General features: G+C 29.4%; 1 pseudogene; it reads left to right on the top strand.

The window, feature by feature from the left end:
• Nucleotides 1-10561: 10561 nt before the first annotated feature.
• LOC113558275 lies at nt 10562-16109 on the top strand (annotated as a pseudogene).
• Nucleotides 16110-20708: the final 4599 nt, after the last annotated feature.

Here is a 20708-nt window from a genome sequence, read left to right as displayed (position 1 = left end):
TCTACTTGTTCTTCTTGAAATTGTTCGGATTTATGATTTTCTTCGAGTAAATGTTCGATCTTATCTAATCTAGACGAAAACGATTTGATCGACTGTTCGAGGTTTACTAAAAATTTATTAGTTTCACTAGACTGAGAACTACCAAACACGTTCATGTCTGCAACTCGACTGTCACTATTTTCTAATGTCGCTTGTATTTATCCAACTATTGTGTGTATTATCGAACCCGAGCCATTTCACAAAAACTTGCTTCCCCTTCTTACGTATAATTTTCTCTACTAAAAAGTCATTTGGATAATTTGTTTTCAATATTTCCTCTGAATAAAAGCAGCTAGCAATTGGTTTTCCACTATAATCTTGTAGCTGATAAGTAGTAGGTAAAGTTTCGTTGATTTTAACAATTTTAAATATTTTCGTAGACCAGCTCGGCAAATAACCTTTTGTAAACACACCTTTTTGCGTACTGATACGAACGTTATCACCAACTTTAAATTTAATTTTTCCATTAATAATTTTACGTTGCTTTATCATCACAGATGTTGGATCTGCATCAGCTTGCACTGGTGTCATGCCTATGGTCCTATGTTTTGAATTATTATATTCGTCAATCAATGAAGGTAAAATAGAAATCCATTCGTGTGAACCTCGGGCCGTAAACTCTCTAAACATTTTTTCTTTCAGTGTGCGGTTAAGACGTTCTACAATACACGCTTTCATAGTACTATAAGTCGAATATTTATGTATGTTGTATTTAGACATTAACGCATCAAATGTAGAATTGTAAAATTCTTTACCATTATCGAGCTGTAATAGTTTTGGTGTGCGTTTATGCAGTATTTTAGACATTGAGCTGGAAACTTCTTTAGCAGTTTTAGATTTTAATGGTATTGTCCAAGCAAACTTTGTAAAACAATCAATAACACATAGAATATATTTGTAGCCTTTATTTTTCTTCGAATACGGTATCATTTCGACCAAGTCGGCCTGCCAAAGATCGTTTTTACCGTAAACATTAACTCTATGCCTTGTATAATTTTTTCTAGCAGGTTTGTGTAGTTCATTAGCTATATCTCGTTTAGACATTTGGAATATGTTTTATAAATCCGGCTTCGCGCAATTCTTCAAAAATTGAAAGTATTTCGTTAGAAACACCTGTATTACCAGCAGCTTTAGAAGCTAAAAGTAATTGCAAACGAAGGACTAATTCGTTGGGGTCGTTCCAGTACACTAAATTATGTTTTTGTAGTTTCACAGATAGTCCACTGCCAGATGGAAACAGATTTTGAATTATATCTGTATATTTATTCCCACCTTTTTTAATCTTCTTTCCGTCTGCTGTTAAGTGAGCCGATGTTTGATTTAATATAGATTTATAAGTTTTTAAATCGTTGTTGGTGTATAATTTCGGAGATGCGATGTGTGTCGTTTGCTAATGACATGATATGTGTCTATGCTATTAAGTATCAATACATTCTTTAAATTTCAACACATTAACCTAACTGGTTGTGTTTGGGCACATCGATATTGGACAAAACGCTATTGTGTTTGAATCAGGGATATTAATGTAAATATACGCTATGAAGAACTAATGCTTCTTGTGGTAGATACTTGTATTATTAGTGTATATTAAAATATAATTAAGTAATAGATTATTATAGCGAATAACTAATGTCCAGGTGGTGTGTGAATATTTAATTGAATACATATCATTGTCTCTTAATGTTTAAATGATCTATCAGCGAAAATATACTGTTCGCATTTAAACATGTTGTTTAAGGTAATAGTAAAAGAAAAAAAAATAATATTTAAAAATTAAACATGAAGACGCGTATACGACGGTTTAAAACGTACTGGAGGACTGTTGACTATTTTCAGGATTTATATAAACGAATGGGAATATTGATACTTAATTGATATTACACTGTATACGTCTGGCAGAAGGTACTAATATCAGTCATTAATGTGTGTTATTCACTAATATGCATTTTAATATCTTTAGTGTAATATATAGTAGGTATTTATCCTTTAATAATTGTCCTTTAAGTGATGACAGGTAATGACAATACGGTGGCGATTTGTAATGGCAGGAAGTGTCTTTATCATTGTGGGGCAGTGTATATTTAATTGAATACCTATTATCGTCAATACGGCGGAAGTGCCTTTCAATGAACATTGCTATGGCGTTTTTCAATAATAATAGTTTTCGTTAAGAAATGTGTTTGAATATTGATATTTAATCCTACTGTACCTACTAATGGTAGGAAATGTATCTTATTGTACTTCGAAAGTGTCTTTCAATTTATTGATATTTATTTGAACACAGATAAATGTCTCTTATTGTAAATACGTCAGTGATATATATATTAAAATAATTAATATTAAAAAATATAATGTTTGATAACACGTGATAACTGATTAAATGTGTGATAATTGATTAAATGTATGATAACTGATTAAATATATATCACGCACGTATATTATACCATGTGATAACAAATGATAACAAATGATAACTGGTTGTATGCATACGTATATGATAACAATAATACAAGTCGTGCACGTACGCGATCGGGCGTCGGCGGCGGGTTGCGGTTGCGGTGGCGGCGGGTTGCGGTGGGCTCGGGTTCGAATCCCGGTCCGATGAATAAAATTTTTTAATTATTTTCCTCGCGCGACGGCAGTGTTGGTGGCGGCGGCCAATTGATATGGAAGAGCCGGGTAGCGGGGTATATCGTATACGTCATGGATTGGGCGGCGGCTCAGTTAATGAGATGATGAGGATGATGGAAGAGCGGGGTAGCGGGGTATATCGTATACGTCACGGATCGGGCGGCTGCTCAGTTAATGAAATGATGAGGATAAGGATGAGAGATGAGGATGAGGGCTGAGGATGAGGATGAGGATGAGGCTCCAGAATCCCCTTTTACATACTACTTTGAAAGAATCACTCAGAATACTCCGATATTCCGATAGGGAAATAGGAACTAAAAATCGAATATTAAAATGTTATTAAAATTAGTTGAAAATATGTGTGCGAAAAACATGACGTATGAAAACAAGTGCGATAGATATTCCGATATCAGAAAAGTGAAACTGAGATTAAAATATACAATGCTGTTGTTTTTATTAAAATAGGTAATGACCAAGGCCGAGAATTTAATGCATTTTTAAGTTGTTTCCGCATGTTACGAATAAAACGACTAAAAAAGTAAAATAAGAAGTATTATGATGATGATAATAAAATTGTATTGTGTACTCTATGAGCACTGATTAAATAATAATTAAATATTAATTAACGGGTTTAACTTTTCTGCCTCAAATTTTCAAATGAAAACCAGAAAATAAATTCTTATAAATTCAAAATTCGATTTTTAAAAACAATATGCGAATTAATGAATTTTTCAGAAGGTAATTATTATTTTTGAGTGGGCTATACGTCCCGAATGTCATGTTTTCAAAGGTTTAATTTTTGAATGACTTTATTATTATTTGTGACCCGCATTTTTTTTCGAATGGGAATAGCTCCCGTTCAACTATTATACCTGTATACTTGTGAGCGATGGCCAAGTAATACATTTAGTTTTTGACGACATTAGATGATGTCTTAGTTATAAATTATAATTATAGATGTGAATTTTGTTAAATGTTGTTATATATTTATGTATTTAAGTGCTAAAAGGCTAGAAAATATGAAAATATAATATGCATTTAAAAATAATTTTCATACTAACCTTATTGACAAAAGTCATGTTAATATATATGTTTTTCTCATATCAGCTACATAAAAATACATATAATATATATAATTTTTTTTTATATATATACATTAAAATTGAGCCTTTTTTTATTTCAACGAAAATAAATCAGTGTTGTTTTTTTATTTAGATTCGAGTGTTTAATATCTTTTAACTTTATCACAACTGCACAAAGCAAATAGAGTTGCGAATAAGAGTAGGTAAGGTGCATAAGCAACATATTATCTGCATTAATATATATAATTTGCTTATCTACATTTTAATACTTCTGTGTATTTGATCATATTCCGTGAAATACGCACAGGATGAGACCCTCGAATTTTAAAAATACATAGTAATCGACTTAACTGACTAACTCCCTCAATATTATAATCAATAATATAACGGAGTAAATAGCCGTATTTAATATTCGCTTGTATGATAATGATATAATTGAATAAATATTTTAATATTAAATGATTTCATGGCTTTCTAGCAAATAACAATGTCCTTTACGGTACGAAAGTAAAGTAATAAGTACCGCGCTTGAGAGGACGTATAGCTAGTATCCGCATGTGTTGTCTCCGTCTTACACACGTGCAACATAACAAATTTTGGTTCACCATTTTCGATATTGTGCTGTTTGTTTTAATATTAGAGTGAACTGACCTATTATAAAATTTAAAAGTAAGATAATTATCAATAACCTAACCATGATTATTATCTTACCTTTAAATTTTATAATAAGTCAGTTCACTCTAATATTGAAAATGGTGAACGTGAATTTGCCATGTCGCACGTTTGTAAGACGAAGACAACACATGCGGGTTCTACGTTCTCTTAAAAGAAAAGTAATACCTACAAAACAATGTTGGAGCATTAACATTCAATGGAAGATAATAGTATTTATAAAAGGATAATAGATTTGTACAATTATTATCTGAAATATATTTAAAGGTCAAACAATAATATTAAAATATTAAACGGATCACGTCAAACCTTCAAAAATATTAATAATTCTAATAACGTAATATTTAAGTACGCCAAAATTACCCGAAAATCATACGAATGAATTATCTATTATATTGCGCCGATATGCTCTTAAAACAAATAGATAAAACGAATAACATACCTTTTACGTTGAAAACGTCGGTGACGAACAAAATTGAAGTACAAGTGTCAAAAAGTGCGACTCGAAACGAATGACGAAACGTAAGTCACAAAGCACAGCGCTGGATAGAACCGGTCTGCACTCAGTGCACTCTGCAGGAATTCGTAATACGGGAAGGGCCATCGAGCGTATCTAGCGCTCGACACGGGCAACGTAGACGATTGCAGCTCTGTGGTTTTGGAAGTGGGCACGGCCCGCAAGGACGGGCCGACGTTGATTTTATTCATAGGAAAGACTATGACTGAAAAATATGTAGTTTATAATATTAATTACTATTATTATTATATGTATCGTTATTTTTGGTTGTTCATGCTGTGAAATGTATTCGAAAACATTCCGCCATGTCGTCGTCCTAGTCTTTTAGACCTATAATAATTCCGCAGCAGAAATATAAAATGAGCTGGTGCAGTTGATTAGACAGTCAAGAGGATGTACTGACACTATATTTTGTTTTCTTTATCTAGCCAATACGCAATATAAACAAAATGCATTAACGCAAAACCATTGTTTATGTTTTTGAATCATATTGGTAGCAAATTACTTGTAAAAATTACAATATAATATGAATTATGTATATAGTTAAAATATAATAAAAAAAAATAATAAAAATCGATACGTTAAACCTTTAAAAATATTATTGGCTATGATTTATCATAATTTAATACTAATGAAAAATTGTATAATATTATGTACTTGAATATTTCATAAAAATATTATTTCGAATTAAGTATTTAAAATGCTATTAAATTACCATTGAGCGAAAAAATCGAATGTTAGAACGCAAAGCACATATAATAAATACAAATTAATATGTCGTAATATTATATAGTCGTACTTGTTATGGTTTAGTGTTACTACACCTGAAATACAATGATACATGTAGGTTTTCAATTTTCAATATAACGCGTAGTGACAAAGACCAGGTCAAGTAGAAAACCGAGAGTACCTTACCGAAAACTAACGATGAGACATGAATACACTACAATTGTAAATTATATTAATACAGCCGAATCTGCGTCCGAATCAACGTGTCTCATCGTCACAATAAGAAAGGACGTTTTCTTAGTGTAGTGTACGGTCCGGCAACCCTCACCCAGCCACCCTGACTACAAGATTGCCCGAAAACCGATCGATACGTAGAAAACAGTGTAGAACGCAGGCAAGATAAAAATTCGTATTGTTGCTGACATACCTATATGTCCTTTGTCACGCGCACGCATACAGTTTCTTTTACGACTCATCGGCGCCGTTCGATGTTTATCCGCAATAAATGATGTTGCAACTGTGGAAGAACGTGTTTTATTCTAAAACTCCATTATGTTATTATAGGAGCTATAGTTCAAAAGTGTCACTGCATAACAAAATAACAAATATATAGTTTTGGATGTTTTATTTAAGACATTTTGGGAAGTAGTGAGTGTACAATATATATATATTTTATTGAATTCTAGTACAAAGAATAATATGTGCCCATGTGCTACAATGTTGAATGTAACCAATACCTCCTGGCTCCTTTCCGGATTAAGACCACAAATGAAATTCATTTAATGAATAATATAATAATATATACAGTATATACATTATACTCGGTACTTTCTGGTACACTCAAATTGTCTGTATCACGACATTATTTATTATATTTTTAATATGTCTCCCGACGCGCTATATATCCTGAGTATACAATGCCATTGTAGCTGTGAAAAGCAGAAACATCTACGGCGACAATGCGTTTTGCCGGTATAAGTACATTTATCATTGTTTAGACGTGCACAGACGGGTTGCCAAATGTATATACTTTATATACGTGTATTGTGTATAGAATATAGGTCCATATAAGGTCAACTCCGGTACTTGCCTATAAAATACATGTCGTACTGTCGATTCTCCAACACAATCAAAATGTCTATATGTGGTAGGTACTATACCGAAAACATTTCCTGTTCATTTGCCTTCTGGCATGCAGATAATGTGGTTCGTATAAAAATATACGACGACCATTTACGGTGAGCATCTGCAATCTCCTGCGGTGACAAAACTAAGTTTTGTTTGCGCATTCTTTTGGAAATAGGCGTTCTACAGTGTGTCGGGTAATTCTTTTACGGATTACAGATACAGGTTGACAGTTTGAAAAACTCTCGTAATAAATAGGTTTCATGTTATTGTATACTTGTATTCCAGTAAAATTATACGTGTACAATATAATAATGCATATAGTACACACAGATGTTATATTGTAATAAGTAATGTAGTTTGATTCTTACAGACTGATAATAATATAAAATGTGTTGAAAAAAACATTGTAAATTATATTTGAAAAACACATTAAATTCTAACTTATTTAAAGTAAACGTAAATTGTATTTGGCAATACTACTTGAACCTAAGAAACCATTTTTATTAACTGTATTAATTAATATTAACTTCAGATACAAATTACAAACTAACATGTTTACCTGTGTTGGTACGCATTTTATGTACATTCTATACGAGCGATGCGCGGCGTTGGTTTTAGTGGACTTTAATGACCGATATCATATAATGAAGCGGTTCCTAAAGTGTGCGCTACAACGCTAATCATTATGTTCTCCAAGAATAAATTTAAAATATTCTATTTATTATTTTATCTAAAAAAATGGTCATCGGTTTGATCAGGGGCGCCATGAAAAAAATTCAGTTCCAAAAGGGCGCCGTAAGAAGAAAAAGTTTGGGAACCGTTGATATAATGCTATTGTTGTACAATAATACTATTCTCTATGGCAGTGTTGCCCAACGGCCTAACTTTCATATTATAGTGACAGTAGGTTAGGTTAGACACACAGGCCAAAAGCCAAAAGGCCTCAAATTAAGTCTGTTACATAACCTCCCTCCCCACTCCTAAATCTAAATATTGAATTTTCTGGTTTGAAATTCCAATCCGTCATTGATGTGGACATTTATGAAAAAGCATGTGTTCTATTTTTTACAAAAAAAAAATCAATTTGGAGTGGAGAAGTACAGATTAAAGAAGCTAAATACTAAGATGCCTTAGCTCGAGTAAATTGTGTTGTATAAATATTTAAGTCTATTGGCAACAAAATCACACGTATAAGTTTCCTTTAAAACAGGTAAGACTTTTTTTTTTGTTAACTGTTATTAATATTTATATATTTGCTTATATTATAATGTATAATAATTAGTTTCAGTCAATTTTAAGTGTTTACAAATATTTTGAAAAATTAGAAGGTATAGATCCTTCACATGTTTGTTTATTTCTACACCAAAGAATTCTTTCATCAAGGTCCAAGATACACCAGATTCAATCAAAAATGTTATACACCGTATTGTCCGTATTATATATAGTGTAAATATTTTGAGTACTATACGTCAGTACAAATAGGACACAGTCGTGTATTTATCGTAGTTCACCACATGAATAGCAATTCAATAAGTAAATAGTTTCGTAAATTTAACTTTAGATTTGTCTGTAACAATAATAACATTGGATGCAGATGTTGGATCTGCATCAGCTTGCACTGGTGTCATGCCTATGGTCCTATGTTTTGAATTATTATATTCGTCAATCAATGAAGGTAAAATAGAAATCCATTCGTGTGAACCTCGGGCCGTAAACTCTCTAAACATTTTTTCTTTCAGTGTGCGGTTAAGACGTTCTACAATACACGCTTTCATAGTACTATAAGTCGAATATTTATGTATGTTGTATTTAGACATTAACGCATCAAATGTAGAATTGTAAAATTCTTTACCATTATCGAGCTGTAATAGTTTTGGTGTGCGTTTATGCAGTATTTTAGACATTGAGCTGGAAACTTCTTTAGCAGTTTTAGATTTTAATGGTATTGTCCAAGCAAACTTTGTAAAACAATCAATAACACATAGAATATATTTGTAGCCTTTATTTTTCTTCGAATACGGTATCATTTCGACCAAGTCGGCCTGCCAAAGATCGTTTTTACCGTAAACATTAACTCTATGCCTTGTATAATTTTTTCTAGCAGGTTTGTGTAGTTCATTAGCTATATCTCGTTTAGACATTTGGAATATGTTTTATAAATCCGGCTTCGCGCAATTCTTCAAAAATTGAAAGTATTTCGTTAGAAACACCTGTATTACCAGCAGCTTTAGAAGCTAAAAGTAATTGCAAACGAAGGACTAATTCGTTGGGGTCGTTCCAGTACACTAAATTATGTTTTTGTAGTTTCACAGATAGTCCACTGCCAGATGGAAACAGATTTTGAATTATATCTGTATATTTATTCCCACCTTTTTTAATCTTCTTTCCGTCTGCTGTTAAGTGAGCCGATGTTTGATTTAATATAGATTTATAAGTTTTTAAATCGTTGTTGGTGTATAATTTCGGAGATGCGATGTGTGTCGTTTGCTAATGACATGATATGTGTCTATGCTATTAAGTATCAATACATTCTTTAAATTTCAACACATTAACCTAACTGGTTGTGTTTGGGCACATCGATATTGGACAAAACGCTATTGTGTTTGAATCAGGGATATTAATGTAAATATACGCTATGAAGAACTAATGCTTCTTGTGGTAGATACTTGTATTATTAGTGTATATTAAAATATAATTAAGTAATAGATTATTATAGCGAATAACTAATGTCCAGGTGGTGTGTGAATATTTAATTGAATACATATCATTGTCTCTTAATGTTTAAATGATCTATCAGCGAAAATATACTGTTCGCATTTAAACATGTTGTTTAAGGTAATAGTAAAAGAAAAAAAAATAATATTTAAAAATTAAACATGAAGACGCGTATACGACGGTTTAAAACGTACTGGAGGACTGTTGACTATTTTCAGGATTTATATAAACGAATGGGAATATTGATACTTAATTGATATTACACTGTATACGTCTGGCAGAAGGTACTAATATCAGTCATTAATGTGTGTTATTCACTAATATGCATTTTAATATCTTTAGTGTAATATATAGTAGGTATTTATCCTTTAATAATTGTCCTTTAAGTGATGACAGGTAATGACAATACGGTGGCGATTTGTAATGGCAGGAAGTGTCTTTATCATTGTGGGGCAGTGTATATTTAATTGAATACCTATTATCGTCAATACGGCGGAAGTGCCTTTCAATGAACATTGCTATGGCGTTTTTCAATAATAATAGTTTTCGTTAAGAAATGTGTTTGAATATTGATATTTAATCCTACTGTACCTACTAATGGTAGGAAATGTATCTTATTGTACTTCGAAAGTGTCTTTCAATTTATTGATATTTATTTGAACACAGATAAATGTCTCTTATTGTAAATACGTCAGTGATATATATATTAAAATAATTAATATTAAAAAATATAATGTTTGATAACACGTGATAACTGATTAAATGTGTGATAATTGATTAAATGTATGATAACTGATTAAATATATATCACGCACGTATATTATACCATGTGATAACAAATGATAACAAATGATAACTGGTTGTATGCATACGTATATGATAACAATAATACAAGTCGTGCACGTACGCGATCGGGCGTCGGCGGCGGGTTGCGGTTGCGGTGGCGGCGGGTTGCGGTGGGCTCGGGTTCGAATCCCGGTCCGATGAATAAAATTTTTTAATTATTTTCCTCGCGCGACGGCAGTGTTGGTGGCGGCGGCCAATTGATATGGAAGAGCCGGGTAGCGGGGTATATCGTATACGTCATGGATTGGGCGGCGGCTCAGTTAATGAGATGATGAGGATGATGGAAGAGCGGGGTAGCGGGGTATATCGTATACGTCACGGATCGGGCGGCTGCTCAGTTAATGAAATGATGAGGATAAGGATGAGAGATGAGGATGAGGGCTGAGGATGAGGATGAGGATGAGGCTCCAGAATCCCCTTTTACATACTACTTTGAAAGAATCACTCAGAATACTCCGATATTCCGATAGGTTAGAAAAATTAGCTGTACATAATTTAAAACTATATATGCACTTAAAACAGTGTTCTCAGAAATTTAGAAAACTGAAATATGTATACATATTTTTTACATCATAACAAATTTTTATTTTGTTATTAGTTACAATGAAAATTTGATAACAAGGTCTAACTAATAACTAACCGTAAGTAGTAGTGCTGTTTGTCGAAGTACATACACTTATGAAACTAATTTGTACGATTTCTTTGGTCTATACGAGCACTTTTATAATATAAATTAATATAATTGTTCTCAAGGAATGTATTTATAGTTTAAATATATTTTATGATGATAGTCGATAACAGTGTTGGTTAAACGAGTTTCTAATGTATTATGATATCTGCACATTAATACTATTTATATTATAAATATGTTATATTTTTTTATTTTTCTTAGGAATTTCTGGGCAACCAGTAAAATTGTTGGCAAATTATTTTCCAATCACTTCATATACAAATTGGTGTTTATATCAGTATAGAGTTGATTTCAATCCTGAAGAAAATAGAACTAGCATTAAAAGAAGCTTATTAGGTCAGCACCGAGGACGTTTGGGAGGATATTTATTTGATGAATCAATGTTGTTTTCTGGAAGTCGATATGATCCACCAGTAAGTTGTTAAAAGTAAAATATAATCTTTTAAATGTTTTTATATTTTATTGATTATTGTTTTCATGGTATTAGATTATAAGAAATCAGGAATAATTTAATAGATAGCAATTTTTTATAATTAATCAAATGATAGCCGTTAAATTATGTTAAGGGTCGTTTGTAAGATGATGTTTAATGATTATTTGAGCGACCCAACTTTATGATGTTATGTTAATTTCAATATTTTGACTTAGACTTTTGATCTTACATCTTTACGTCGCCAAGATGATCAAAAGATTGTTATTACAGTGAAATTTACAAATGTAATAGAAACTGGGGATTCATGCTAACATCCAAGTTTTCAACTTACTTTTACGTAATTGCCTTCGACATCTGAATCTAACATTAATTAGAAGAAACTATTACGATTCAAAAGCTAAAGTAAATTTTTTATTCCAAAAATATTTTGTTTATTATTTTTCTGACTCCTTATAATTGCTTTAGATTGATATGGCTCAACACAAGCTTCAACTTTGGCCAGGGTATGAAACAACCATTGGTAGATATGAAGATAACATTTTATTATGTGCAGAAATATCTACTAAAGTCATGCGCCAAGAGACTGTACTGGATTTTTTTAATCAGTGTGTTGCCGATAGACATCGTAACAAAGATTGGATGGTGAGTTTATAATCATATTGTAGGATTTCAGTTTAACTAATTTTGATCAATACTTATATACTATATTATGTAATGTATTTTATTATTTAGTTTAACTTTAAAATTGGTGTTGTGGGTACCACAGTGATGACTAAATACAACAATGAAACATACAGAATAGATGACGTAGATGAAAATTCTGATCTTAATTTAGAATTTATTAAAAAATATGGATCTAAAATGACTTATGAGCAATATTACAAAGAAGTACTTAATTATTATTATTCATTATCATAAACCTAAACTAACATAATAATTACTGTATTAGAAATGGAACTTACCGATTCGAGGTGGCAAACAACCATTGTTGATTTCAAAAAATAAAAGATCTATAAGACAATTTGGAGTTGAAGATACATTGGTGTATCTTGTTCCTGAATTATGTATTATGACTGGTATAACCGATGCCATGAGGTAATCAATTTAAAATTAACTTAACTTAATTCTTATTAAACTTATTTGTAAACAATTGTTTTAAATTATAGAAATAATTACACACTTATGAAAGATATGGCTATGCATACCCGTGTGAATCCCAAAGAACGCATGGATAGACTTACAAATTTTGCAAATCGCCTTCTTAATACACCTGATGTAAGTTATTTTCATTCTATTTAACTTATGATACATTATACATTTGTTTTTATTCTAATTCAATTTTTTGCAAACATTTTTTAATTGATTACAATAATTATGTTATTTAGACTGTTACTGAATTAAAGAGATGAAATCTAACATTAAGTAATAGACTTGTTGAACTAACTGCTCGAACTTTACCACCAGAACCGATTCTTAGTCGTACTCGAGGGTATAATGGTGGCGATGAAGCAGACTGGACAAGACATTTACGTGTTTTACCAATGTTCACTTCTGCAATTGTGAAGCATTGGGATATTTTAGCTCCGAGGGACTGTTGTAGAGATGTTAATGTTTTTGCTCAATCTCTTTTAAAAGCTGCGCAAGGAATGACATTTATACTACCTAGGCCTGCCATGTAAATATTTTTTAATGTAATATTTTCTTAAAAACTTACTACAAGTATAATTTCTAGAGTTCCCATGAATGATGGCCGAGCCAATACATTTTTACACATATTGAACAAATTATCAATGAATCGAATCCAGCATTGATTTTAAATGTTATTCCATCGTCACGTGGTGATATTTATAGTTTAATTAAACGTAAACTATGTATTGATAGAGCAGGTATATTTCTTATATATATATATATATATATATATATATATATATATATATATATGATTTATTGTTGTATGTATTTATCATAAACACTTGTTTTCAGTACCATCCCAAGTAGTACTGTTGAAAAATGTGCAGAAAAACAACTTGTCAATATGCACTAAAATAGCTATACAAATTAATTGCAAACTTGGTGGCGCTCCTTGGCAGGTTACCATACTTAAAAAAGTAATATTTGATATTGTCTAGTATACAAATTCAATTGTAATTATTTGTATTTTTTAATTTTATATTTTTAGGGATTGATGATTATTGGTTTTGATGTATTTCATGACAGTCAACGGACAAATATATCATTTGGAGCTTTGGTAGCTACCATGAACGATGCTCATACAAGTTATTATAGTTGTGTTGAAGCTCATGAAAGCAGAGAGGAACTTTCTGTAAATTTTGCTATAGGCATAACTAGTATGTACTTGAGATTTCAATGTGATTTTTTTAGTCTACCCTTATTTAAGTATTTATGTACATTTTCTATATTCTTATAAACGTACAAACTACTATTAAACTTATGTTTCTAAGGATTAAAGATACATACAATTCTTAATGTATTCTGTTCAACTGGTTACAATTCATCAGTTATTGGCTGATCATTTTAATCTCAAAAAATTTGCCTTGGAAACATATATTATATTATTATTATAAATATAATAAAGAATTATGTACAGATCCTAGTTAAATGTTTCATTATTGATATATATATATATATATCAATTGAATACATTTACAACAAATTATTTCAATCTTTATTCCTATAGTTAATTCACCGAGAGGATAGTATATGAAATTTAGAAATGTGAGACACTCCTGTACATAACATGCCACCACTTGAGCAGTGTTTATTTTAGACTTTCTATCGCCGGGGGGGGGGTATTGAAAATTGTTGAGGAGTTATGCTATAAGAATAAATGACAATAAAGGATTATAATACAAACATTGTTTACATTATTTATGTGATAAACAAACAAAAGAATTATAAAAATGTATATTATTTTTCAGAGGCCCTGATGAAGTATAAAGCCAAAAATGGTACATTACCTACTTCCATTGTTGTATATAGAGATGGAATTGGAGAAGGTCAAATATCACATGTTCATAACACAGAAGTTAAACTTTTGCAGGTAGGTTTGTTAAAATTATTTTTAATTTACTGATTATTGATTTAAATTTTTTTCTTAGACTGCTTGTAAACAAGTGTATGGACCAAAATCTGTTCCATTCGCATTTGTTACAGTTACTAAGCGAATTAGTAGTAGATTTTTTGCTCCTGGTTTTAAAGGACCTCAAAATCCTCAACCTGGTACAATTATTGATACTGTTGTTACAGACCCAACCAAGTAAGCTATATATAAACTATTTTACATTTTTATCAAACTTCATACTTTTTAAGTGGGATCAAAGTAACTTTGTAATTTTTATGAGTAATTAACATTTATTATTTTTGTGTGTATATGTATATACACAGTAGAATTGATTATCCTTTTTTGCGATTAATTGCTCCTTTTTTTGAAGACTAGTGTGTACCAAAAGTAAAGAAATAGGTGTACGAAAGCAGTATATTATATTAATTTTAATTTTGACCTTGTGAATTTAAAAATTAGAAAATAGAAGTGAAGTAAGGAAAATCATTTCTATCAACGATAAATAATGATTAATTACTTATTATTTTAAGCCCCGATATAACTTATAGTATGACAATGTAATATTGTTGAAGCCTTGATTAACTGGTTTTCATTTATTTCATGTGACTGCTCTCCACCATTACCCAGTTAATTGAAGTTCTTCTGTAATCACTGTTCTTGTGCACTTGTTGCCTGTTAGAAAATACACATCTCATGTGATTCAAACTGTTCAATATCCTGTGTAACAATTTAGAAAAGATTTAAATTTCTTTAATTTTTGATTTTTTACACACTCTAGCATATTATTTAATCACAATATGTTTGTAACAAATTAAAACTCGAAATATGGTCGAGTATGACAATAAATGAATGATTTAAACAAGTATAAAATATAGATATAAAATTTATTAGATGATAATTTTATTTTCTGTTATCATTTCTAACCCAATACAAACAAAATATTGATCAAAAACATTCCTGTGCGTGCCCCTCTATTCTCCTTTATAATTCTATATAATGTATGTACTAAAATTAAGAAACAAAGATACTGTCAAAACCATTATATAGTTTATGCTCTATGTTAATTATCTATCTTGTTGTTAGAGTACCACCATTTATGTATAAGTACATATACAAACTATGTTGTTAATATACTGTAGTAGAAAAACAGGCAAGTAAACATAATGTAATAATTTAATATTATAATTTTGCAGGTACAATTTCTTTTTAATTTCCCAACATGTAAAACAGGGTACTGTAACTCCTACCCATTATCACGTGATTGAAGACACTCTTGGACTTCCTCCCGATATTATGCAAAGACTTACATTTAAGTTGACTCATATGTACTACAATTGGTCGGTTAGTATACCTTGATGGACTATTTTTTATTATACCCATAAAATATTTTTATAACATATTTCTAGAGTACTGTACGGGTTCCTGCTCCATGTCAGTTGGCTCATAAATTAGCGTTCCTCACTGGTCTGACCCTCCGACGTGCTCCCTGCTCTGAATTGGATGAATTGTTATATTTTTTAAAGTTTTGTATACTTAAGGAATAAGGCATTCAACTTATTAATTATTTTTATGAATTAATATTTAAATATTTTCATTTTATTTATCTTTAATAATATTGTATGATAAAGTACTGGTTTTTTTTAACTTCAAGAAAAACTATTTTTCATATCATTTGTATAATATTAATTTTAACATTCAAAAACATTATTGCTATTATAAAATTTCATTAACTACTAACAATATTTTTTTGTATTATTGAATAAAGTACCTATAATAGATTTTATCTTTTTAAATTTGGAATTAAATTTATAGTTTTACCTTTTTAGTTTGTTTTGTTGTGTATGTAAAAGTTAGGTATCAAATTTCAATAATAGTTAATCCTTATTGCAAACTTCAAATTTCACCTTTATTGTGCAAGTTACCTAAAAGTGAAGATTCTACATTTTTTTTAATTTATAAAACATATCTCTGAAAATAAACAGATATTAGTATACTTTGTTCCAAAAAAGAAGACTTCTGTTCGCGCATAGGGGTTGTGGATAATGAGACCTGCACATTGGTACAGTTGGGCGTAGTCATGGAGCAATGTATTATTCTTACAATGGCTGTCAAATCATTACTAATATAATTATTTGTTGATTGTTGTTCATGTGTCTCAGCTGCCGCACAATTTAATTTCAATGGCAAACAGAATACAGAACGTAATTTTGTCGTTTGCGCACAAGTCTTCTTATTTGGAACAGAGTGTAGTGAAAACAATATAGTGTGCACAGTTTTGTTCACTACGTCCTCATTATTTAAATAGATAGTTAAATAGAACATTTTATAAAAATAAATTATAAAATGAAATTTCTTTTACTTTTGTCTCATTTGGCTATTAAAACTAAATATTTTATAGTGTACTTTTTTTAAGTGTATTTACAAAAAAAATTGTTTACATATTATATTTGGTACAGTTCTTAATTTTAAACAATATTAATTCTAATCTTGGAGATGGTTAATAGCGGGAATTACACGAACCATTAGCAAGTAATGTTTTTATAATCTATTCACAAATTATCAGTAGTTTTATCATTTGCTCAATACAATAATAATCATGGCATATTATATTAAGACTAAAATTATTTAATGATCTCGGAGAATTGTTTCATAACACAGGCTGGTAATGGTATGTAATTCTGTAATAATTCTGACCAATTGGCATAGTGTTGGATATGAGATTTATTCATGCAGGGGTGATGTACATTTTTATTTACCTCTGTACATTATACTAGATATTTAAGATTTTGTTATAAAGAAACATTTAATCCGCACAACTATAGTCTATTTAGTCTAAAATGACCCACTTTATGCATACCAAATTACCAACTGAGTCAACAGAACAGCCAGATCTCCTCCTCCAAACTAGTGATAGTTCAGTGATTAATCGCTGGTGTTAGGGTATTAGGCAATCGTCATTAGTTAACATTGTCTGATTGCAGAAGTCATTCGTCATACAACTAATCAATGAATTGCTAATAGCTCAGCTCATAAAATTAATGTTAAATTGCACACAAATTATAAAAAGGGAATAAATATGTATAATTTATAATCTTCTTTAATATACTTATTAATAGCAAAGTCCATAACACAAGGTTGTCATCGTGAACTGTTAGTGAAGAAATTTACCTACGAAGAATGCATCCAATTTACGATCAATTTATTCCAATGGTTATTGTAAAAAATCATGTAACTATTTTTTTTATTTGGATTTATATTTAATAATAATAACAATTTCATTTTTTAATAAAGACAGGCAATATCCAATTTATAACAAAAGATATGGTACTTGAATTATACTAACTGCTGATTAATGAACATAATAAAATAGAAAGGTATAAAATAATAATAATAATATGATAAGTTTATTTCTATCAATAGACAATACAATATAATAGTATTAGTATAAGCTTAGTTTTAAAATATACATAAAATGTTGCAAAATAAACATGAAATATATTTGTTTGAAGTTTGAATAATAATTACATGAATGATTCTGACTACACATATAATGTACCTATTATATGATAAAATTTTAATTTTAGAGGAATACATATATTACATAATAAATATTATACAAGCTGGAATGAAATTTATATGGTATAATTATCATTAGCATGCTGCATGCAATTAACATGAGTATGCACAATCAAACCAGAAATTTAAAAAAATGAAATAAAGCGATTTTATAATTTTTTTCTTTGCCAAAATATTCCTACCGAATACCACAAATTAGCACGTGATGTGTAGAGTAGGAAATTTACCATAATCAATTTATTTGATGTAATTGAATTTATGTAATTACCTATTTTGAAATTAATTTTCAAATATCATTTCCGACGATATTATAAACAATATAAACATAATCTGACTTTTCAATTTAAAAAAGCTATTTGTTTAAATGTTTATTCAATTATTTTTTTCAAACATCTGAGAGTATTATGAAGGTATAAATATATTTATGTATTATTAATTATAGTAATTTATTGGTGATTTTAGATAAATAAAATAATTATAAAATATACATAATTGATTCGAGCACACCGATTACCTATAGATATATTTATGATAAAAATAAACCCGTTGATCAGCGAACACGAATATAATTCATAACGTGTCGACAAAATGGATTTTTTTATTTTGCCGTAACTCAAAAACAAATCATTGTAAATACTTGACATTTTGACCAAATGTTTATATTAGTGTTATCTATTTAGGATTAAATTTTCCAAATATTTTGACCATTTAACAATTTATAGACAATTGACATTTTCAACTTTTCTGTTTTTTTTTTTTTTATAAATGTCTATAAAAAAAAATCGACTATCCAAAAAATCCTTAAAATTTAATACAAGGTTTATAATAAGTTATAATTATCGTAATAAAAAAAAAATTAAAAATCGTTAGTCACAATTTTTTCAATTTTCCAACTTTCTCATTCTCAATTCTTTTTTTAAATAAGTCATTGAAAGAAACATTATTTACATTTAGAACTTTATTATTCACCACAAAAATTATTAAAAGCATAATAATAAAAAATTATTTATATTAAAAATACTAAAAATTGCACATTTTACAAAAAAATATAAAACTTTGAGGCAACTTTCCTATTTTGATAAACCAACAACCATTACATTAAAAAAAAAAAAAAATGAACTAATAACAAGTGAGTTATAATTTTCGATACAAGAACATTTATTGTATCCTTATAGTTTTACTGTAGGTATTAGCCATACCAAAAAATAAATTGTATGTGTTTTTTTAATGTATACAATTTAATATTATATGATAATTTTATATTAAAATATATAAATAAAAATAAAATAATAATAAATATATAATATAAAATGATTATATAGTATTAAGGTTCATATCCACTATGTTGAATTCCAATTCACCGACAACTTAGTTTGCCGACAAATATACTAATTTTAAAATATTTTTAAAATGTTCCCTTTTCGTCGACAGTCTAGTTTGCCGACGTCTTGATCCACCGACAAATTATTAATAAAGTTTCTATTTTCTCGATTCACCGACAGTGAATGGTATATTTAAATCCACTATCAAATTATTTATGCAAATATACACATTACATTGTTTTATAATGTGTGTTATGGTGCCAATGGTTATGGTATGTTATCATTTAAAAAATTAATATATATATATTTATTAACATATTATGTATTTATATTTTTATACATTATAATATATTACATTCATATATTTATTTATATTTAGGTTTAAGCTCTTTTACCGAATAAAAGCAATAATACTTATAAGAGAATGTTCAATATAATTAAAGAAGCTGCCTTGATTTGGCTTTTAAACCAAAAACATTTCAAATTGATTTTGAAATAGGAATGATTGTTGCCAATAGAGATTTATTTGGATATAACACAAAAATAAAATGATGCCTCTTTCATTTTATGCAATCTATATGACGTCAAGTACAAGAAGTTGGCGAACTGGAGTGTCGGCGAATTGGGGAAGTCACGATTATATAGGTACCTCTATATGTTGTAAAAAAAAGTATTATAAGTATTGATGAATGGGAAAAAACCGTGTGAAAATCATTCTATCGAGACAAGTGGTAAGTATGAACATTATTATTATTTGATATTATTTAGTACTAGCAGTTATATTGTGATTGTACATCGCCCGGACATCAATTAATTCTACGCATCAATAGATAAACAAACATTACATAATTTTTAATTATTTATATCATATATTCTTTATTTAAAACATGATATTATAAAAATTATTATAATACATTTTTCACATAAATTTACTTATTTTTTTAAAATTTTTTTCTTGGAACATAGCTAACCTTAACATTTGTACAGTTATATTCGCTAGAATATGGTATTTAGTTGTATGATTTGAGTAATTTTTATTAAAATATAAATTTTATACCAAATATTTCAACGATTAAAGATGCGGAAATTTGTGGAACATAAAAATCTATAAAATAAACTAAAATATAATCTCTTTAGTGTAACCAAGGTAGGTATTCGTTAAATGTATCACAAGTGAAACATAACTCATGTTGTTCACCCATATTATACATATATCTACAACTTTCATTATTGTATATTTGTCTC

This window comes from Rhopalosiphum maidis, chromosome 4 (genome assembly GCF_003676215.2).
Source record: "Rhopalosiphum maidis isolate BTI-1 chromosome 4, ASM367621v3, whole genome shotgun sequence".
In the NCBI taxonomy this organism is placed as follows: domain Eukaryota; kingdom Metazoa; phylum Arthropoda; class Insecta; order Hemiptera; family Aphididae; genus Rhopalosiphum; species Rhopalosiphum maidis.
This window is presented reverse-complemented; position numbering and strand designations above follow the sequence as displayed.